Source organism: Morone saxatilis, unplaced genomic scaffold, assembly GCF_004916995.1.
Source record: "Morone saxatilis isolate NCDOM2014 unplaced genomic scaffold, NCSU_SB_2.0 Contig1, whole genome shotgun sequence".
NCBI classification, from domain to species: domain Eukaryota; kingdom Metazoa; phylum Chordata; class Actinopteri; family Moronidae; genus Morone; species Morone saxatilis.
The window spans coordinates 6,847,055-6,871,467 of NW_023339651.1; the positions used below are offsets into that span (position 1 = coordinate 6,847,055).

At 41.1% G+C, this 24,413-nt stretch overlaps 1 protein-coding gene across 1 annotated transcript in view; it reads right to left on the bottom strand.

The window, feature by feature from the left end:
• Positions 1-24,413, bottom strand: part of ptprea (protein tyrosine phosphatase receptor type Ea) — a 50,772-nt gene that overhangs the window by 14,206 nt on the left and 12,153 nt on the right. The window contains exon 2 of the mRNA XM_035666774.1: positions 11,697-11,983. The gene's annotated coding sequence lies outside the window, so the exon portion shown is untranslated. The remainder of the gene's footprint in view (positions 1-11,696; positions 11,984-24,413) is intronic.

A 24,413-nucleotide genomic window follows, 5' to 3' on the forward strand; every position in this document is an offset into this window, starting at 1 on the left:
GTGTGTGTGTGTGTGTGGGTGGTGCTTTGCAGCTGCGGTGAAAAGAGAGCCCTGGCCAAGTGCATAGTCAATGAAGACACTGTGTGTTGAAGCCTCCACGCTGTGCCGCAGTGTCCTGTAATGTGTCCAGGCAGGACATTGGAGGAATGTGGAGGCAGCAGAGCAAAGACACTGACTGCAGCAGGGAGAGAGGGAGCAGAAGGTCCAGGTCAATAATATTTCCTGGAGCGATTAATAAACCCTGACATGTCCCGCCCCACTCCATGGGGAAAACTGATGAGAGAATTCTAATGAGAGAAGAGGAGGAGTGTGCTACCCCCTTCTATCCAGGCCTCTTCCCTCTTTATCCCCCCTCTTTAAGGCTCTCTCTGCAAATGTCACAAGCTTGGATGAGGGGGAGGATATTGAGATGAGTTTGTACAGTGTGTGAATCCTAAGGGTAGCACTATGTGTATAAGACTCAAGGTTTTGTGGTGTGGAAATTCACACATGACGCTGTTTGGGACTTTCCACGACACAAGCTGCATTGAATTTTATGTAAGCTGTGTCTGTTTGTTTGTGTGTACGATGGCTCAACAGGGACACCCAGCAGAGTGCTCATAGCTAGCCCTAAGGCTGTGTCTTGTGTTGCTGCTCCTTGTAAGCATCCCCTAGTTCCTGGCTCCCTCTCTGTAACCTCTGGAGATGTCACTCTGTCACATCTTAACCCTCCAACCCTTGCGTGGCTCAACTGCTCCTGGGGGACCACAAGCTGCTCATCCCCGCTGCTCTTCAGCTTTTCACATCTTGTCACTGCAGTGGTCTGTAGCCTGACCTCTTCAACATCTCTGAGGAGATCACCAACTTCCTTTCCTCTGTCTTTGTGGGGAAATGTTCCTCACATAACTATAAATAGCACTGCTTCCTATGGGTATCTAATCTCTTTTTCTTTATTTCTCCTCACTCAGCATATACCAGCAAGGACCTCAAGTCTCAAATTAGACTATTAGTATTAAACATCATCATCAGGTCAGACTCTGGGCAAACAGCTATCATTGCACTGTATGTGTGTGCTCTCATCTGTGTATTGTCCTTTCTCTACTTAGCACTCCGCAGCTAGTCACAAACCATCAGCCATAATGAAAATAGGTCATGGGAGATGTCAGCTCGGGGGAAGTTCTAAGGCGTCCTTATTTTCCGATAGGAGACATTTGCAAGTAGCCTTGGGGAAGGGTATTGTCCTGGCCAACTAGACAGCAAGTTATTTCAGTGGTATTTGTGTCCCGAGTCACCCAGGCATAGAGTTCGCTCTGTCTCACGATGGGTCAGTGTCATCCTGGGCTGCTGAATAGGAGGTCAGCTGTATTGAGAGGAACTGCAGGTCAAACGCCAATTTAATACGATAAAGGTAGAGAAATGAAACTTATTCCTAACTAACCACTGCAGATATAATTTAAGAAAACATATGCTACATGAGGATATAATGGGATATTTTGCAATCTGCAAGGTTGATATCGGCTGATGTTAGCTCACTGTATTTATATCAGTATAAGTGTATATCGGCCGATGCGTAACAAGAAATTGCATTATAGAAATGCCAAATTAGGTTTGAGGTAATTTAGTAACAGTGTATAATTTGTCCAGCAGAGAGCACTAACAAGTTGATTTTTCAAATGTAAAATATCACGTTAAATATATACCTTGGGCGCAAAAAAAAAAACTAAAATTCTTAGGGCTGGCAAAAAATGTATCAACTTTCATTGAACAACATTGTGATTATCATTTCACAAAATGATGTTGTCCGTTTAAAAAATTGCAACAACATTTTTTGTTTGAGATGGATGAAGACGTGTCTGATATACAGCAGAACACAGTTTAGTGCCCCAATGAGAGTAACAGCAGCACCAGCTACATATCTGATTGGTACATTTCTGCATTGATCCTGTATATGATAACACCTCAACCACTGTTATGTGTTCATAGAGACCTCCAGCATCTGGTATGCATTGTGTAACTCCCAGCTCTGTCTCCACTGATTACACCCTGCTACCTCTGAATACCTGCATACCTCAAAGCATATAAACAAGAATGTAGACATGCACAGATATCATCATGTCAAAGTACACAGACAGGCAACAGAGAATACAAACAGGCCACTACAAGGCATCTCTCTTTCTCCAAACATGAAAAAAGGCAGTGTGGGAATTCTGACTCATGGTGAATCTTGTGTCGTTTATAGTCCCAAATGAAAAATCTGATAAATGCTTTACGCTGACAGTGTTTTGTTTTGGAGGATGAGCTATCACTCTCTGTGGACTTGTGTTTTCCTTGTGGTGTGCTTCCTGCTCTGTCATTCTTTCAGTCTGGGGTTTAAAAAAAACCCTGAAGTGACATAATGATACCCCTGCAGCTCTCCACTATTGTCTCACTAATTAGCCCCAGAAACCTAACCATCAGAAAGGACAAGCTTGTTACAATTAGAAGTTAAGACAGAGAAATTGGCTGTCTTTGCCTCTGACAGGAAACACGGTGTTCCCTGGCATCGGGTCTTCCTGTGGACAGACCACTGTCAGTTCAATTGAATGTGGTTTCTCTGGGCACAGAGTCGCTCTGTCTCTTCAAATACATCAGCTGTGGAATTTGGAAAATGGGTGGTGGGTGTAGGGGCGATGTGACAGGGTGAGCGGGCTGGGCACTAGGTACATTGTGTCCTCTGAGCAAAAAGCTGCCAGACTGTTTACCCTTCAGGCCACAAGGTTTGAAACCTGCAAGAAGGCTTATTAGGGGTAAAACAACTAGTAACCTAAAACCTGCTGTGCATTTTCTCACTGCTGTGTTCAAAACATGTTTGCAACCATCTCAGTTGCTTTTCTTGCAGAGAATTAGATGAGACGATTTATATCACTCTCATGTCAGTACGGAAAATGTAAAGCTACAGCTAGGAGACGGTTAGCCTATCTTAGTATTCAGATTGGAAACAGCTAGGCTGCCTACCAGCACTTAAACAGCCCTCACTACATATCTTGGTCACAATTCTTTATTAGCAAAGGTATTGGATCCTCATCAGATTAACTTGAGCAGTCCTACTTTATCATTTGCACGTGTGGTTGTGGGTGATAGTGTTAGTGTAACGTCAGCAGGGCCCTCCTCCACCATTTAGGTTCAATATACTCATCCTCATGAGGACCTCGATTTAAACCAAGATCAAGCGACATGTTCGCACAGCGCTTGTTGTGGTGCTACCACAGAGTTACTTGTGAGCAAAATAGAGAAGCCTTGTTATAGAGCAAAGCTGCAAGAGTTGATCAGTTGGATATGGAGTCATGCTGTGGCTGGATGATATATTGTGTTTGTTTATGTAACTACAGTAACAGGTTTTGGATTTTAGTTGTAATGGTTGGTAGAAAAAGGGGAAGATGTGTGAGGGAGACGGTAATGTTGTAGGTGTGTGTGTGGTCACAATGTGTCGTTGCCGTCGGACAGTACTACAAACTTATACATGTATTTTCTGTGGTTGTTCGTGACGCGAATTTAATAAATCACCAAAATCATTAAAAGTTTTATCAAGTGGCATTATGGGAAGTGTAAGATGCAATGATTCTGCATCAGGACCCATTATATGGACTAAAATTAAGAATACCTCAGCCTCTAAGGTATATTTTTTTAATATTTTCCAGTTCACCAACATTATTAAAATGCCACACAAAATGACTGGAGTACTCTTATAATTGTATGTGTTTGGGTATTTAATGTGAGGATATTAATAACCCCTCTAAAAGAACAACAAGCACAGGGTAACTTTGAACCAGAACAATGCAGGAGGTTTAAGTTCACGCTTTCTATTTGAGAATGTGGTCTTCGTATCACCGTGTCTCTCTGTCTCTGTGCTCTCTGCCTTTGTAAACCTGGGCTGGGTTAGCTATTTAAAGGACAGCGCACCACATTCACAGTCTTTACAGAAGAAATGAAGCTGGGGTGTCCATCTCACACAGATGTGCGACCACTTCCCATTATATATTTGTGTGTGTCTGCATATATAAGTTTCTGCAGACAACTTCCATGATCTGAATTCAAACTGTATTTAAAATTTGTGACACTTATTCATTATCCATTCTAAGATTTTAAAAAGTGCACTGTGGAAAATGTAGATTTGTTTTTAACGCTTGTATTGCTGTTCTTCACAATGTGTTCCCATGGTAACCTGACCAGCAGTACTGCCACCAACGTGGCACCTGTGGGATGTTTAACACGTCGGCATTATTAAAAAAAAGAAAAAAACAGAAAAGAAAAGCCAGCATGCAGACACACAGTGAAAACCTGAGAACCTGATGTCAATCCAGCCTTTTGTCTAAGTTAACAGCTTCTGAGGAACAGGGACGTTTGGTAAAAAATGTGGGAAGGAGAGTGCTTGTGTAATGTTAAACACACCTGGATACAGTAAAAAAAAAAAAAGCTGTCAGAGCTAAAGCATTTATTGGTATTAAGTAAATTGTTCATAATGATATCATTTATGTCAACAATTTGGAGGTTTATACAATACTTCTTTGTACTCTATATGCTTGACTACTTCATGCTAAAATTATGATTATAACCTGGGTGCAAATTGCTTGGGGGGATGTCTGTGTGTGTGATTAATAAGCAATTATGTGATATCCCTGCTTCAGGTCAGACTGAACACATTTAATGCATTTCCTATGCCTGAAGACTGCACCTCACACAATGAATACAGTTCTATAGTGTGTGCCTGCAATCGTCAATCTATCTGTTACTATAAACAATAATAGCTAGCTTAGTATTGACGTTTCACTATATATCAAAAGTGAACACCGGTATGAAACAGGAACAAAGCATTTTGTCATAGTAGCTAAGGTTAGCTTGGTTGCTTGCTCATGAATTAACTGTTGAAGGTCAGTAAATAGCCCAAAATCATAGGCTGGTTGCTTGTTAACTCTGTTTTGTACTTAATTGAGTAACATTGATATTTTTTTCTGTAAAAGTAAACAGTAAAGTAACATAATTACTTTTTCAGCAAGTAATTAATTTCATTTTTCGAGATTAATACTGAATTTGCTATGTCGCCTGTAATTTAAAAATCCTTCCATCAACTTAATTCTCTTTACTGAAGATCCAACTTAGATACTTTAAGATTACTATTTTAATTATCAGGAGTACTTGTAGTATCCTACTGTGTCATGCTATGCAGTATCTCACTAGCACTATCTACAGCACCACTGTACAGTAACAACTCTAGCTCTGCTCTTGCCAGTCGGGGTTCCTCCCCTCCTGCGCTCCTAGCATTGTCATTAATCAATTCCTGCCTCCTTCCCAGGGCGCCCAGACGCTGTGGCAGTGGTAATGACCTTGGAGACCCGCTGGCTCCGCTCTGCAGTGTCAGCCCTCCATGTCTATGGGAACAAATGTTGCATCTCCCATGGAGATCTCAGCTGAATGTGTGAGAAAATGTATATGTGTTTATGTATGGTGTTATGTTTGCATGCAGGAGAGGCACATATACTGAATAAAAGAACAAAGAGAAAACCATGTTAACCACTGACAGGAAATAAAAGCTGTGGTTGCCAGGTTCAGGCCACAACATCCTGTTGCCTAAGATATGGAAGCTACTGTGTCAGACCCTAAAAGCACTGCCATTAGAGCAGTCCTTACTGCAAATGAGAGCTTTTAGCTGCTGCATATTAGTTAAGAATAACATGGTACTAGATGAGAAGCGATTATTGATAATCCTCTTAAAAACATTCCGGCCATAACTGTAACATTTGAGAGCAGCTCTCATTTAGTGTATGACTTAATGCCTTCAGCGTTTATAGCAGTTAAAAGCTACTGTACATTTTGGTGAGGCGTGGAGACCAAGAGCATAATTGGTAGTAAATATTTACTCCAGTCTGTCGTCTGCATTAGCAAACACCACATCTGAGCTTACACTTGGTTGGCTTGTTTGAGTGTCACTTAGTCTGTGTGTTCATGTGGTTGTGTATGAGTGTGTCACAGACACACAGTCACAGTTAATTTTCCCAAGGCGCCAGTAGGTCTTTCAATCACTTCTGATCCACCGATTTACACGCCTGCACAAACGCACTACATGCATACATTTCTGCACCAAATCTGCTAACAATTGGCATGCAAAGGCTACACTGCCTGGCTGCTTGGCATGAAATACACACACATGGGGATGCACGCATACCCACAAATCCACAAACACATGTGCCAGGGCCTGTGTGAGAACCACTGTGCCAGAAATCATTCTACTAGTGGTCCATCATCCACAACACGTGTGTGTACGTGAGGGAGGTGGGGCAATCTCCCTGTGAGGGTCTCATCATGTCCTCCAGGCCCCTTACACCTCCCGACCTGACAGCATTGAACACCGAGGCATCCATCTTTCTCCCACCCTGACACCTCTGGGATTTACCTCCACCCCTCTTTCAATTATTCAGCAGCAGAGCAATTATGGCCTGGAATCAGAGCCGTCGATAGCCAGTGTAATGCGCAGCAGCTGGGCTGAAAATGACGAGACTGGTGTTGTGACACTTCTCATTATCGCCCAGCACTCCGTGATTACCAGTACTCTGCTTGAACAGGTATTAGTGTGTGAGACATGTAGAGGAAAAGAGAGAAAGAAGAAGAAGGGATTGTTGGGATTGTAAAGCTGGGAGACTGTCAGCGTGGTGATGTATGGGAAATTTACTGCTCAACTTGTAAAGCCATTAAGGGGAAGACAGAAGTGTTGCATACAGTGGCAAACTAATGACTTCTTAGGCTCTTGAATATGAGGCTAACACTTTTTGGAATATATGTTGGATCAAAATTTTTTGATTAAAGGAAAATTGTGGTATTTGTGGGTGTTAGGGAATTACGTTTATGTGCGGAAGGACACAAGCCTCCTACTAAAAAAATTTACAAAAAACATCTCAAACACTTGTAATTGAGTCTAACAAAACATAAAGACAGAAAATAGTAACCTGGAAATCCATATAGCTGTCGTAGAAGACCACATAGCAGCTGTAGAGCAATTAGCCACAACTGGATTTATAAAACAGAAGCAGTCAATAAAATATGCATTGTGTGTACCATATAATTTTGTGTGCAATTTGAAAAGTCCACACAAAACACTGTCTTGCTTTCGCTACTACTTCTCTAGCATGCACACACAAGCTTAAGTGAGTCATAGCCTCACAGTAGCATAAACAAAGCCATCAGGTAAATCAGAAGGCAAACAGACAAGGAAGTGGATGTGATATGCATTTCGCTGCAGGAGCGCTAGGCGACTACCGTGTTTACTTTCAGTCTGACTCGAAGAAACATTTTTTAGATATTTTTTTTTAGATTGCTGTTAAATTCTAAGGAATAGTTTTTGGGGTAAGAGTTAAATGAGACGATACCACTTTTGTGTCTGTAAGATAAACACAAGCCAACTGGTGATTAGCTTAGCTTAGCAAAGGGTAAAAAGGCTAGCCTGGCTCTGTCCAAAGTGAAAGAAACAAAAACAAAAAACTATCAGCACCTCTAACGCTCACCAATTAACATGTTACATCCTGTTAAACTGTATAAAAACTGAAATGTAAAAATGACAAACTGTGGTTTCATTGTGGGGAAATATGTGCTAGAACTATTTCACATCAGGTTGCAGTGAGTTGCCAGGCAACCAGCTGAGAGTCCACACAGTCACCGCTTAGCTATTTACACCTATTTCCAGTCTTTATGCTAACGTAATGGTAGCCTGCTGGCTCTCGCTTCATATTTATCTCACAGACATGACAGGGGTATCAATCTAACTCTCAGCAAGAAGGCACATAACATATTTATGTATTATAGTATTATTGTAGTATTTTCCAAAATTGTTAACTGTTCCTTTAAGTTTTTCTGGAAAACTGTAACAGGTTCACACTCCTTGCCTCATTCAGTGCTATGTAGTTGTGTGAAATGTTATCATCACCAATAGCCATAATGGACAAAAATCTGAAAATGAGACCCAGATTGGCAAACACTGGAATTTTCCTTTAAAGTAAATTTTTTATCAGGACTCTTTATAATTTGAAACATTCATTCTGTAGGCATGACTTTGATTAGACTGTGTGGGTACTTTATAGTTGTTCTCATGCATTTACTAACAGGAATCAGTGCAGAAACAAAGCCTTAACCATTCAAGAACCACATCCTTTATGATTTTAAGCCTCTGGAATTTCCTAAATTCTGTTTACACATCAAAATGAATCTGAAACAATAATCAAGATGATGACTGGTGGTCACATCATGGGTAAATCACCTCTTTAACTGACCGTACATTTCAGAGTCCTTTTTAGAAACTTTTAATAGTCAATAAAAAAGGATTAAACAGATTAAAATGTAGTTCTATGCAGAATCATAACAGCTGACTCAGATGCCGTCTGGGAGCCTGATTTGAGAGCATTACAACCAACCAGGCTGTCTCCCCTGAGAATGAATGGCTCATTTTTATGTCATGTTATTCAAGCGTAGAAATAACAGGCAATTGAGGAATCCCATGGGACAAAGAAACCTACTTCACTCAAATGAATTAAAATAAATCGCAGTGTCAGTGCCTGTAATAATGACAATCCACAAAGCTTTTCAACTGGCATGAGATTTATTTAACATCAGTGTTGATGCAGGGGCTGGGGCTAAACAGACCTGGCTCATAGAAAACCAACCCCCAGAGAAAGAGGGGGGATCGTGCATAGAACCCCCATTTTCAAAAACCGAGAGACAGAGATAACCACAGTCCTTCGGGATCTGTGCAGGACAGACAAGATCTATCCCCCAAAATATCCTTTCATTCCCTGAGAGAAGGATGGGGAGGAGGGGGGAGGGCAGCAGTGGAGAAACAAGTGATAAGCACCGCTGCGGGAGAACAAAAAGCCACTTGATTCTGAGGGGCGAAAAGAGAAGGAGGAGGAGAGGAGATGTGGGACCAGAAGGGATAAGTGAACGGCCCACGCTGCGAGGATGAGGAGCCTGCCTCTGCTGCTCTGCAGAGATAGAGCCGACCTGTCTGCTAAGCGCAGACGCAAACCCTCTTGTGACTCTTTAAAGAGGGATATGAGGACCAAGTCTTCTGGTTTTTGACATGTCTCCAGACTGTCTACATAGGAAGTGTGGTTTTTACCTTCGAGCAACTCTGGTTGCCATAGCAAAACTGCAGTATCATAATTCATCTTAGCCCCCTTATGCTCCCTTATCATACATCCGGTGACAACAGGCCTGACAAACAAGTAGAAAAACAAAAACAACTGGTATTTTCACAGCATAGTCCAGATTCACAGAGGATGTGCGGTGATTGCAGATTCAAACAGCAGCCTGCCTTGCAGGAGAAACTATAAGTGGAAGCACAGTAATTATGTTACCCACCCCAAACTCCAACCTGACACATTTTTCACAATCCTCTTTTGCAGGATCACGGCCCCAGCAGAGCACATTATGAGCAGCACTTTGTTGATTAAGATTGTGTAACCCTGTTGTTTGGTTTCTGCCTGAATTCTATAGGAATATGAGTCATTCAGTGGGGCCTTGGGCACCATAGTGAGCCTCATTGTCCTCCCTCCTAAGCAGGCTTGTTACACGAATGAGAAAGGACACACACACCATATTGAGAGCAAATGACTATTCTACGTCGAAGGCCTCTTGGAGAACTCACTGCCCTCTTGGAAAAAGGAAGTGCAACATCCAGTCCTCAAACGTTGCTGACAAAAGCTCTGCGAGACAGGCCGACATGCAGTGAGAGAACTGGCCCACCACTAACAGGTCTTGACAGAGGCATGGAGGCATGACAGGCCATCAGAAATCATGCACATAAACACCAGGCGGGGGGCAGAAGGAGGAGGAGGATGTGATGACATATTGGGTATCACTAAATCTCAAGAACAGACAAATGTATTTGACCTGCAGGCCACAGAGGTAACACAGGGGTCAACATCTCAGCTCTGCTAGTGTCTATAACTATAACACAAGACTAAATAGTATTTGACTGTTTTTGTCCAAAGAACCTGACAGATTGGGCTCACTGAAAAAAGGTTTACACAGTATTTGAAAGTCATTTCCACCTTACATAATCAGATTTTTTCAGGTGAACAAAACCCTGCCGACACAATGAAAGTGAAAACAAAAGCTTTGAGCTTTGAGAAAAGTCAAGATGGCAAAACAACCCTCTAGCGAGAAAAAATGTCTTTGCTATTACGAAAACATTTCAAAAGTTCATGTGAAACGTCAAAGTGTCCTCTGTCTTCCTTATTCAACTAGAACTGAATGAAAACTTCAGATTCTACAGGTGATATTTGCGATGTGCGATCTGGGTCACACTCTTAATAAAAGCTACTGTATTTGCACAGTGTATGTAGGGTTACATGCATCCTGCGTGCATGCATGTGTGTGTGTTTCTGCAATGTAAGCACATGCTGTCCTCCATCTGCTGTTTGATAGAGACTGTTTCCTTTCCTGTGCAGCCAGCCAACCAGCCAGCCTTCCTGTACCGCTCCGCTCCAAAGGGGAAATGGGAGCAAGTCTGCCACACACTCCTGACAAAAACCCTGGATAAGATACATACACATGCAGACACAGCTGGACAGACAATGACTTAGCCACACATTTTAACACAAACACACTCACAGTCTCCTCTCCTTTCTCTTTCCTTCCTTCTCAGACTTTGTTTTTCATCTACTGTAAGTTCCCTTTGTCCTTATTTTTTCATGGTCAAACACCTCCACAAATCATTAAACAGCTTGCAGGGACTTAAATATTTAAATAAAAAAAAAAACAATGAAGGGGATTGTTAAAGACAGGAAAGTCAAAAGCATGGGTGTTGAGGGGCTTTCTCTATTTTCTCTATCGCTAATCAGGACATCAAATCAGTGAAATTCCTATAAGCCACCGAGCATGGGCTGTAATAACAGGAAAATGAATCTCTCGTTAAATATACAGACCATGTGTGTGTATGTAAATTGACAAAAGCAGACCATCTATCTAGAACAGCCCCAGTGACCTCAGTTGATGGTATACAGACTATAAATTGAAAAAGAATCATGTCGAGTAAAAAAACTAAACAAAGAAGTCTTCATTGCTTTATGTCACTTCCATATTCCATACTTTCCTATCAAGCCTAATACAGTGATACCTGTAATTCTTAAGTCTTAATTATGCTGGCAACTTTACAATATGCTTTTGGGAGCAAAAACCCTTGGAAAACTCTACTTCTAAAATGTCAACAATAACAAAGGCACTTAAGTTGAGGCTCAAAGTCTCAATTCAAATAATATTAAGAGCTTTTTTTCGTATGCCTGCAAGAGCAAGACAATATATTTAACAAACTAATTCAAAAAAACGTCTTCATCAGGTTCCAAATATCAGCATGAAGTACAAAGCCAAAAGCAACTCTATTTCACAGACTCCTAATCAGATATACTTCACACACTATAAACACAAACCATACCACTTTATATGTTCTCACTACTGTTCCACTTCCTGTTTCGGATCCTTTTTACCAGCTGACACAAACAACAAGCTGTAGGCATGAATCTTCAGATTGAGGAAGTGACTGAACACAAAGATGCCAGGAACTTGTTGTAAAATGTTAACTATTAGTATACAACGAAAATAAACAGCCCTGTTCAAATCACCCTAAAGACTTACCGCAGCTGCTAATCATAAAATACATTGATGCTATGTATGCAGGCCACAGTGTGCTAAGTTACCTGGATGAGTGTTGATTCAATGTATGCTGATTCTCAGATCCATAATAGCAGGTCACATGGTTCTGACATAGTCCAGCAGTCACATTGTTGCTGTCATCTTCAGCGAGAAATTGGACAGAATCTGGAGGTGGGGGAGTGAAGTCTGGTCTCACAGCCCAGCGAGGAGAGACGATTCGTGGATCCAGGCGGCTGTCTCAGCTCTTCACTTTCAGGGGCTCACCAAGCAGCAGCCAGCCGGAGTTTTTGTAGGGCAGAGCTGCAAGCCTTAAAGGGATGCTGCTCACCACCTTTATTGGAACAGAGAGCAAGAAGAACATGTTAGAGAGTTAACAACACAGCAGATACACACGAGGAGCAGAAGCTGGAAGATGGGGAAGGTGTGATGCAGTTCCTGTCTTAAGCAGAAACGGTGTGTAGCAAGAAGAGAGTGCAGTTGAGAGTAGGGGCAAGCTTCCCCAAAGGAGGAGGCTGTGAAGTAATAAGCAGACTCTACAGCATTATAAAAACAGCATATACAACCTCTATAGTTTACCCTTCACGCTTAATGATGACATTTAGCATTGAGGGAAATTCAGAAGAAAGTATGCATTTTCTCATCAAAAAAAAGGAACAGTGAAGATGGCACAAAGTCTAAGAAGGTGCCCAAGGGTGATATGCAGACGGTCACAAAATGTAACCATGGTGAAGAAAAGACGTATAAATTAGTCAGGAGGGTTAAATTAGTTCATTTTTTGGAGGGGTAACATTTTACAAAGCACCTATAATTAAAATTAAATCCAGCAGCCATCTCTTAGTGCAAATCTCTTAGTATCAGCCTTGTTTAAAAACCAAAAAAATTAGGTTCCCCTGATTTCTAAATCTACTAATGGCAAAAATATGCATATCAGCCCAGATTTGGAGTTTTACATAAAGCCTCTTTCTGTCTGGTAACCAACATATTTATTTGATCCAAGACGTGTTGGATATATATATATATATATATATATACTATTTCAGTCTATTTGTGTGAGAAAATACTGGTACATACTGTGAATAAGCTGTAGTAGAAATTGCAGGTTGGTGCCATCTAATATATAATCCCTGCTATTGCCCACGGGAGGCCTGAAAGGAGGCTATGGGGGAGGGTGTGAGAAAAAAGGGGACGAGGAGCACAATTATCTACCTGCGAACGCTGAGCAGCCAAAAAGGAAATCTCGGAGGGGCATCATTTCCGTGTGGAAAACCTCACAAGGTACATTAGTTTACCTTCAACTGAAGGGATCTGGGTGAAAACCTAAACTGGCGATCATATTCTTTGGAAATCTAATTCAAAAGCTTTGCTACAAACTGCCAAAAAGCCCTGAGCTCACATCTTGCTTTTTCTCCGCTCTTGCAACTTTGGACATTTTGGAGATACAAGGTTTTCACCACCCAGCAGCGGCAGGGAGCATGCCGAGCGGTTGCTATGGCGACATTCTCGTCTAGCCGAGCAGAGGGGAGGTGTGGAGGGGGGTTCTATCTCTCTCTCTCTCCCTCTCTCCCTGTTTCTTTTTTTTCTAGGCTCTAACATTAAATGAATGGATCTCCTACAGCCCTCCCAATCTCCACCCCTCTCTCTTCTGGAGCTCAATGAAAACAGGCAGTCAACATTTGCTCTATGACATCCCGGAAAATGAGGTGTCATGCTTGAGGATTTCCATGGCAGCCAAATAATGGTTTGAGCAAAAGAATCTGTGCTCAGAAGGCAGGATAGAGTGGAAAAGAGACTTTATCAAAAAAAGATATGGTATGGTTAATATGGTAAATCCTGCATGATATGTATAGTCTTAAATTCCTGGAAAGCACTGTGAGGGAGCATTTTAAGTCACATATCATCTCAAAGTTTATAAATAAATAATACAAGGTCTGACAGGGTGGAATCAGATCAAGCAAACTATTGAATAATAGAAGAACCTCCCTGTAATGCAATCGGATGCAGAGCATCATGCTCGACAACATCAGAGGAAAACACAGAAACCCATGGAAGCTGCTGAATGCAGGATACGATTTCTGTGTGTAAAATCTAGTTATGTCCCTCCTGTGTATGGAAGAAGAAGCTGTAGTCCATCTCAAAAGGGCCACCATTTGTTCCCTCAACCAGCATCAACTAGGCAGCTGTAGTCCATCTCAAAAGGGCCACCATTTGTTCCCTCAACCAGCATCAACTAGGCAGCCATGGGTACTGGACACTTGAAAAAGGTAAGAAAGGACAGCTGAGATAGAGTAGGAGGTGAGAATAATCTGTGACCACTGGTTTTACCTGCCAACAGAGCTTCCCCAGATTGCGCCCTAAAGGTGAACTTACTTATACAAACAAAGACAGCCCACTTTAACATTCTTTCTCACATGCTTTCTTATCTTAATCAAAAACAACTAAGTTCCTTATCTTTTCTAAGCTACATTAATACAAAGATTATTGTGTTTGAGGGAAGCAAGAGCACTGACATTATGTGACCAAAGCAGCCCTTGGTGACTGTCTACAGTATCACTTCCTCACAGTCATACATCAGTGACCACAGTGCATGTGATAAACCTTACATAGATAGGGGTTACTCATAAAAGATTAATATTATATTTAGATTGTGAAATGACTGTATTTGACAAGCCGAAATGGCATCCTGATAAAAGGTGAAAGAAAAGGGTTTTTTTTTAAGATGCATTAAAAGACCTGGATTTCCTGGCATCTAGTTGTGAAGCTGAGGATTGCAACTAACTGAATACTGCAGACATCTGTATGTGACATCCTGGGAATAAGAACAGGCTGTGAAGTGTCTGGGAGTGGCTGAAAAAAATGTGAGGGACCCTATCTAGCCAGTGTTTGGTTTGTCTCTTCTGAGCTACTGTAGAAACATAGCAGTTCAATATACTCCATGGAAGGCAACCTGCAGTGTCTGTAGATAAGAACAACTAATTCTAAGGTAACAAAAACACAACAAATGCTATATCAGGTGATTATACACTAGAGAAAATATCCCTATGAATATTATATCCCATTTCTGCCGAATGATCTTTCTAAATGATACACACTGGACCTTTCAGTCCATGACAGCCACTATTATCTGTAGTCAGACCACTAGCTGTTTGTGGCTAATAAACATGGAGTGCAAAAACAGTCAGGCATTCAAATTAGCATGAGGTTAAAATTTGCGTCACATTCAAAATGAACAAACATGGAGAGTTTTCATAGCATAATAACACATACACACAGAAATGGCAAGTTATATCTGGCACTGTATCAGATCTCTTCTCTCTAGCAGGCCAGATGCTAGGTCTGTGTGTGTGTGTGTGTGTGTGTGTGTTTGTGTAGGTGTGCATGTGTGTGTGTGTGTGTGTGTGTGTGTGTGTGTGTGGAGCAACTTCAAAGAAGATATGTTGTATATATATAATAATATATATATAACCTCTCTGTGCTTCATCTGAGGGTGTAATAGATTGTCCAATATTGACTTCCACAGGTGTAAGATTTACAGCTTCAGACTCAAAAACACAGTTTCACCAAAACTCTCACATACCTGGCATTTCCCCCGACAAGAGCCTAAGCTCAGCTGAAAATACATTGAACCAAGGTGACAAATACCAGCTCAAAGACAGGTGGACAGCTCATTCACCTATATGTATACACACAGAGACACACACACTGACTCTTACACCACTCCAGGGTTGTGGTCAATCAGATTACATCATACTGAGATCTTAGAGTGCACCAACACAAATCCATTTATAGAGATAAGCTTTGAGGGTAAGAGAGAAAGAGATGTCACTTTGCCCATTGGGTAGCCATCTGAGTCACTATCGGGGCCTAGCGTCAGTCCTGCACAACACTGTGTTTACAGACGTCGTCTCTGACCTGCCACTGAGTGTCACTTCCAAAAATACAAAGATCATAAAGAGTTCAGGACCTCCTCAATGGGTCAGAAGATAAACCTCAGGGGTTGTGTGACAGGACAAGAAAGCATACAAAATATCCAACACAAAATGTGTTTTCTTTCAGACTGGTCAATCTTTGCCTAAAACATTTACAGTGTTGTCTGTCTTGAGGGGCATGCAGTTAAACTCTGCTGTTTTAAGGAGTAACAAGATAAAAAGGTTGGGAACCACCAATATAAAGAGATTCTTTCTTAGGTGGGAGAAACTATGAGACTATTTTCTAAATACTGCGTAATGGAAAATACTAAGATGTACAGTAATAAGGTGGTGTTGAATTTTTAATGATAAGGCTTTAATTAGAATAGAGCAGCAGCAGCAGCAGTCTAGCACCTGCTTTACCATGTCAGTGTTAGAGAGATATGTAAGTCAGAGAAGTGGTGAGGCTCTTTTGTGATTTATGGTGTTTACAGGCAAGCATGATAGGGGCAAAATCAGCCCCAAGATGAAAACTGCAGCAGCAGAAATTATAATAAATGGCGCTGCAAGAGAGAAAAGCATGCGTGTGGACTTCACGCCTCTATGATCGGATGTGAATAGAGCCATGTCCCTGATGAGCTGTCCGCACATTGTGAGTTTAATGTTCCAGAGCGGGAGGACAGACGGCAACAAGGAGCATGATTCTGTTAGCTGAGACTCCCTCGCCTGTCCGTCTCACTCCCCAAACACACCGGTTGGATCTTGGCATCCAGGTTTGCTGAACACCACTGCTAAGTGGCCCTTAGCCAAAACAAGCAGGATGTGAGTGTGATAATATCATATAGCAGCTCTTCTAAACTTGGCAATCGCTGTTATAATCAAATATCTGGAAATTTCCTAAAGGGCCAAGGCAGGACTAGATCACTTACAGACAGACTGTGTATGTGGCATACTATATCAATAGTGTTATTCATTTGGTGGGTAGCTAAATGAGAACCATGATTTAATACTTACCTGTGGCTCTCTCAGATCAATAACCAATAGAGTGATGGAATATGCCCCTGCAATGAAGAAAATTTCCAAACCGCATCAAGAATATAAGTGAGAAACAGCTGCTGAGGCCAGGTGCATTAGAGTCTCTTTTTCTTGTGTATTGTTATGGATATGCTCAATGTAATCTGACTTATATATGCATTTGAATGTCTATTTGTCTCAGGTGTTAATGTGATTTTACTCCTTGAAGCTGTAGTATAAAGATGCTCTTTATTGTACTGTCTGATGAAGGTCTGTGAAATGCAGCTTCTTTAATCAGATAATGTGATGGCAGTGTGTGGGAGTCCACTGCTTTTTCATTATATTACATCTCCTACGCACCTGCCTTATGGGTTTGAATTAGATTATATACTATTTTGGTTAAAACACCATAAAAAAAGAGAACCATTCTGGACAGCCTGTCAATCCAGTTCTCAGTCACTAGACCTACACAGAGGCCTTAAAAAATCCTGTTTATTCTAACTGCAGCATGTAAAAACAGACATTATTTAGTCTTCCATTTCACAATCCGATACACTTCCCCTCAGTGGTGGTGTCTCTTCCCTTGCTCCTCTCACATCCTTTCCCATAGCTTATTCTCCCAGGCACCTGGGATCAGCTCAGACAGAACGGGGTTAGGATTAAACAAGTCCCCAGCTGAAAATTCCCTGCAACACTTAAACTCCTAGAACCCCAGCTAGTATGGCAGAGAAACAGTGGGATTCCACAAAAAGGGAAGTGAAACAAAAATGTCTCCACACATAGGTAGTTACAAATCATTCTCTAATACACACACACACACACAAAAAGACAAAAACACACATATAGAGTGACATTAATGGGCATGTAAGTACACCCACACAAATGGAAGAAAAAAACGCCCTGTGGATTTCTCAAGCTATCTACGTATGAGTATATCTGGCTATAGCCCAAGGCTACATGTCTTGTCTGACTGCACAACCTTGTCTGGGAACAGAGATGTTTCACACGTTGGAGAGAGAGCCATGAACGCCTCCACTTCTTTCACAAAGAACTGCCAAAAGTAGGAACCAGAGTGAGAAATCAAAACACAAATGAAGCTGTGAAGCAATATGTAACGATCCTCTTTTTCAGGAATGGGTTCATTTATCCGCTTCATATTGTTGCTACAGAAAGGTCATTAATACGAATGATTAACACATCAACAAAAAGACATGGATGATAATTGTTAAAAGATTGTCTGTGAAAGATACTTGCTGTAGGCTGAATGAATAATAAAGCACAAAACAACCCCACTGTCCTACTTGTCCGTGAATGCAACATCTTTGGCTACTGGTCAGAGGAACTCTTTCACGTCTTTGTGACGGTATGAAACTGACTCAGAAGACTCAGTGTCCACAAGCAGGAAGAGAAACAGTTTAGATCATATCCTGTGTGTGAACTGTGGTTCACAGTCAAACATGGGGGGTGGGAGGGTATAAAATTAGCTGGACTGTGAGAACTAGAAAGAGAGAGGGATATAGAGAGTGAAAGGACAGACTCAACCCTGCCACACATGTAAAAAAGACAGATGAAAAGGATACAGGAGAGGGAAAGAATTGGAGCCATACATGGAACAGCTCTGGGTGTCTTCCTGTCAAGTGTGACAATTCTGACTACACTAACACAGATGTCATCGTTTGCTCAATGCTGGCTCAGTTGTGTGGCATATTAAGCCAGATTAGAGAAGGAAACTGCTCACTAAAACTGCATATTTGTGAGCTATGACCTAGAACATTTATCGTCGGTGTGCCTCACACCCATAAGCCAAGCATTAGTTTTCTAAAAATGACTCATTCTGTAATGAATATTGAAAAAACAAAACAAATCAGACCAAAGCGGACTTAGACCAGTGGCTTGATGCCAAAAAAGGTCTGTAGCCATTATATTGGATAAAATATGGAGAAGACAACTATTCTCAGTTCCTTAATACTTGTGGCTCTGTGGGAGGCACTGCCATTAGCATGTTAGCATTTTCAATCCAGCAATTCCAATCCATCCAGTAGTTGTTAGATTGTTAGATATTAGATTATATAGTAGTTGTTTATAGATACTTCGCTGCAGGCTGGAGATGGGATCATCTGACATTGCCATCCCTAGAGATACACTGCACGCTTAGCCAGGAAAAACTTCTACATAAGAAATAATAAAACCCAGAATGTGTCTGAACGTTTTATTCATCATCCTTCAAGCTACTGTAGGGACATACCAGTGTATTAGTGTTGTAGATACTGAATGATTCTGATGTTCTTATTATCATAGACTGTATTTTTATCTGATGTTGGTTTAGTGTTTGCAGGGGTTTAAACCTGCAATAACAAATGCGGCTGCAGTAACAAGCTGTAAACACAACACTGATCTGATCTTCTTTGAAGTTAAGTTAATAATGTTCTGTAAGTTGAATGTCAACAGCTATTAAGCTGCTAAATGCTCAACTACATTCATCAGCTTGTTGCTAACTTTGTCGGTTTGCCTTTTGATGCTGGGCAGGTAGTGTACAGTGGGTTTATCAGAACTTTTAGGCTAAAAAAAAGCTGCCTGCTGCAGCTGCAAATGACACTGTGAGAGCATTAAAAGTGAACCAAAACCATAAGTTGCAGATGGATGCGGATAGTAAACTTTTCAATGCATTTGTCACTATGAACGACCCCTATCACATAGACCACAAGAAGTTCCATTGTTAAGATAAATATATCGAATATAGCGGTTTAACATTCATTTCAGAATAGCTGAAATACCCTAGTCTGGCCTGTTCTGCTCGGTTAGTATTGAGGTGAGATAGTGGCTTGACTGTCCTGTGTTGTGAACTTCAATCAAGTTTAACCGTTACACTAAAACTGCAGTAATTTTAAATTTATCACATTACAAAAGTGAAATGAACTATGATCTCACTACTACAGCTGGACACCCTATACTGTCCTGAAGAAAGTATTCCAGCTACAGGAAGTGGGAGCTCATAGGAAGAACGCCCTGTAAACTTTAAATCAACAGGATATGGATGATTTACAGGGTTAACATCCACTGCACTCAGGAGCAGTAACAGGCCACGCCTGAAATAAGGTTCTCAAACCTCTTTGTATCTTTCTCTTCAAAGGCATCACTTCAGCTGATCTACAGGCAATGGCTGTGCATGTGAATAAATACTGTAATCTAGTCATCAGATAGAGGGGAACCCTACCCTCCTTCCAGGAAGTCGTTGCGTAAATACGCTGGTGTATTATCATCTGACATGTAACGTGAAACATACTGAAGGCCACTGGCTGCAGCTCTGGAGGGCAAACGGATCAGATCTGCAGGGCTGGCAGGAGATGCACTGACCGCAAATTTCAATATTTCTAAAAAAGAAAGTAACGATGGAATTACATCTCTTGCTGCAGACTTGCTGTGTATTTCATGAACAGGCCCGAGAGAATTCAGCCCTGTTCCTTCAGAGCATAGCGTTTCTGTCTGCCACACTTCAAACAATATCAAAACCAGGATTTCTTCTTAGATCACAAATTATCCAGGGGCTCAGATTACAGATGCAAATGTGGTATTTTAATCTATTTCCTAGCAGTTACAATGACCCACAGGGAAATCATGATACGGAGAGCTGCTGCGGTACTCTATCTTTAACAGGTAACAGGAAATTGGCCATTCAGCACATCGTCTACAGTAGCTTGCTCCAGTCAGCCAACGGACTGATGGATGGCAAGTCACACTCGAGCTGCGACACCATTGATTTTCCTCATATACAACACAAGACTGCTGATTCAAGATAATGTTACATTTTTAAAAGGATTTGCTGTGATATTGTGGTGATGAATTCAGCCTGTGAAACTGATAAATGAGTTCAGACAACATTGGCAGGTGAGATTTATTTCCAGGGCATTGATTTATTTGTCTGGATGCTGTACGTTATTTATAGTTCGTATCGTTAAACGTGTGCTTAATTTCTGGTACAGTTTCAGGCTTTTAGACACAAATAGATTATGGAGAAGGCTGCAAAACTCTTACGGTCATGTAACACTGGTTTTCCTGTTAGGGAAAATTAAATGTTGTAATCTGTTGTAATAAACATATAACTGTCAAAACTGTCAAATACTGTACATCAAGTGAACCGTAGTGTCATTTAATGACATTTCACAATATTTACCACATAACAGTTCATCAAGATGATATAAACTGAGGCACTTTGGGTTTTTGTTGTTAGCCTCCATTGATCCGAAACATCAATGCTCTTCTTACCCGTCTGTAAAACAGACTAGACTTACAGAAAATACCACTCTGCTCAGCTCAAGTGATATTCTGCAACCCTTTATCGTTTTACTGTGCAAAGTTTCAACTGAGCTCACACTAAGTCAGCTAAAACACATCTTTTCTCTTCATATTCGCCTTACATCCACACTAAGCTGCAGCTTTTCACACCCAAACACAAACCTTTTTTTCCACAAAACTTGATTCTGTTTTTTAAAATGGCAGCCTAATGTTTTAGGGCAGTTGGGGAGAATGACAACATACAGCTGCTTAGACACGCTGAAGGGCTGTGTGGCAGTATACTTGAAATAACATTGTATTGTGCAATTTCTTCACACCAAAAATGAGAAGTAGCTGTGTGAAGAATAAAAAAAGAAAGCTTGAGAGAGAAGTTAAAGTCTTGCATACTCTCTGTCTGGGAAAGTTACAGATAGCACAGGAGGCTGTCTAAATGTATGCATTTTATAATATATTTATTAAAGATAATTTTTTGGCCCGTTATTTGATAGTGACAGTAGACATACAGAGAGGAAACATGGGGGAGAGAGACAGCAGTATGTCAACAACCAGGTTTGATGCAATCATAGGGTATGTGTCTTAACCATTAATAAGCCATGATCAAATCAGTACTTCCGTCTTGCTCAGTTCTCTAACAACAGAAACAAAACAACATGTAAATGCAAACAACTGAATCATTAGTTATGCTGGATTAAAACACAGTTGCTGCACCAGACTGTCTGTTCCACTCCTTATGTTTTGTTGTTGAGTAAAAGAGGAGAAAGAGGAGATTTAATATTTCATTCATTTTCATTTAGGTGGTTATGTGTGGAAGGGCATCTTTACTAGACACCGCACTTCCCATTTTTCATTTCGTTGTAAAATAGACAGAGTGTCAGTGCTAGCCTCTAAGTCCAGATAGTAATCTGTCCCTTGGCCATCACTAAAGAATCAAAGGTTGTGGATGGGGGGGGGGGGGGTTGTCAGAGATTCTTGCTACCTGTCATGGTGATTACTGGTGTGGATCACTGGAAAGAGCTGTAAACAAAAGGCCCACGTGCACAGCTCTGAGGAGACGAGATAAGATGGTGTAGGAGTCGTTCTGGTGGAGGAGGGGGCTTTACTGATCACCGTGCCAAGCTAGCAGCTGTGTGATGGATTTCACACACATCTACTCATCTACCTCTGTGTCCCTTTGTGTTGAACAAAGAGTGCACGCAGTAGAGGATCACCATTGCCATGTCATTTGCCCCCGCTGCATGTTGTGCATGGGTGAGCAAACACACCCCCATGGTCCTTCGGCGTTCTCAACACAGGCATGCAATTATTGTGTTTGTCAGCCACACTGGTCTCAGGCATGAATATGTTCAGGACTGGAAGGAAAACAAATATACAAAAAAACAATTCTCATTTGCCATCAGGGAAGCTGGTTGAATTCAAAGTGAATTCATGGATATATGTGACAAATCCAGCAACATGACAGCCCTGCATTGTCTGTGCTGGTATCAGACAAGTGCAGTACTTTGGCATACACGGCAGACAAAATCTGGAACAGGATATTGCATCCCTCATGACATAAGCCGTAAGCAACCCCCTTCATTTTTAGAATCAGTGACATTACACAAGCAACAACAGAGATGCCATGTCAGCCTCTCCAGAGGGTCAAAAATGTGTGGATTAGACTGTCATTAATACTGAATCTGGATTATAGCAATCCTGAGGCAGCTCTACAGCTACAGATTACTTCTATCCCAGTCGCAGCAAAGAAAGACAATGGCACTTTTTGTTCCCCCAGAACTGACAGTACCGCACAGTAACAAAGGAGGACTCATTTCTAATAGGGTCAGGAGTGATTAGACAAGCGGCAGGCCTAGCAGCCCATAGTGAGGGCCAAGATCCCCCAGAATCCCCCAGAATCAGACTGGATTTGTCAGATTACAACCTCACCAACTCCAATTAGCCTATTAGTGTAGTTAAATGTTGTAAAACGGGTTCAAATGGCAATTTAGTCTCTAGGCTTTGACTAGAGACAGATTCAGACAGATTCTGTATTAACAGAATATATCTTTAAAGGATACATCAGAGTTACAAGTAGTACTTTACTGTGATAAACAAATGGCTCCAAACTGTCTAGATATTTGCATATCTTGTGATGGAAGCATATCCATTATGGGCGTTTGTGAGCGCTGTTGTGTTTTTGATGCATCATTTATTAGCCCCCCACAAAAAAGATTTTACACTGAGTCTTATAGACCCAAGAAAACATGCCATACAAAGCACATAGTGTTAGATATCAGGCTATTTTTGCATTATTAACAACATTAAGCCAAAGCTCAGAAACATAATAAATGGCAAGACGGTCTCCTGCTATCTCAGCTTGTTTTAAAGGGACTTTAATACAGTAATTTATAAAAATAATTGCTGTATTAGCTTCAAACTGAAATGTGAACAGAAGGGACCAGTATTATTTTAGGCATAAAAATTCATTTTATGGGATTAAAGAAACAGATACTCAAATATCTTGGGGTTTCCTTAGCATTCCTTCATTCGCAATTAAACATGTTATTGTTATTTAAAGGAAGAAATGGAAAAAGAAAGACACAAAGTAGAGAGAGAGAGAATAAGTGGGAGTTGCTATAAACAAGAAGTGAAGACAGGAAAATCTGAAGACTGAGCAGGCGGAGAAGAGAAACACAGAGAGAGAGAGAGAAAGAAAGTAAGAAAGAGGGAATACAGATCAGCCAGCGTGACCTGTCCTTGCCCCGCAAAAACAAATGACATCAGAGTAGCTGCCAATCAGCTGACGTGACACAGAGAGAGGCTGCCAGAATTCACTCCAGCTTTTTTCTAACACACTGCCATAACCCTATCATAAGGAGAAGAACTGCTCACCGCAATCACACCACAGATTAGTGAAATCTCATAGTGTTTTAATAGTCTGTATCGTAGCCTACCCTGATGACTGATGAAGCCTGTTATCCTTCATGTAAAAATCTCCCTTCAGTAAAGTGATTCTACAAGACACCTCAGTCTAATTCAATTCCAGACATATTAGTGGGAATCAATTTAGAGGGACAAATTTAAAAGCAATTACTGTGGTTGATATGGCTGGATTTAATGAACTCAATTAGATGCATCTTTGGTGACAAGGCATAAACCATTACAAACGGCAGTGCTGCAGGCGCTACCATTGACAGCCATTTCAAAGCCAACAATCTCATCATGCCCTTATTGAGTGTAATCACTGCTTGTCATTAGAGCAAACAACATTGTGAATCTATGGCCTGCACTTGTGTTAAATTAAATATGAGGAATCAAACAGTATCCCAGTTGACCAGCTGCTAAACCCCTGCCCTAAACAGCAGTTGTCCAATCATAGCTTAGCAGCTCTAACTAGGCACAGCAGGCCTGTCAAACTTAGGATTTCTCCACATGTTGAAGCTGTGTACATGGGGCTCTAGTGCGATACTCAATATAGAAAAAGTCACTAGAGGAAAAGTATAAGGAATAGGGGTGTCACGATTCTCCAAATCCTCGATTCGATTCGATTTTCGATCTTTTTTTAATATTACT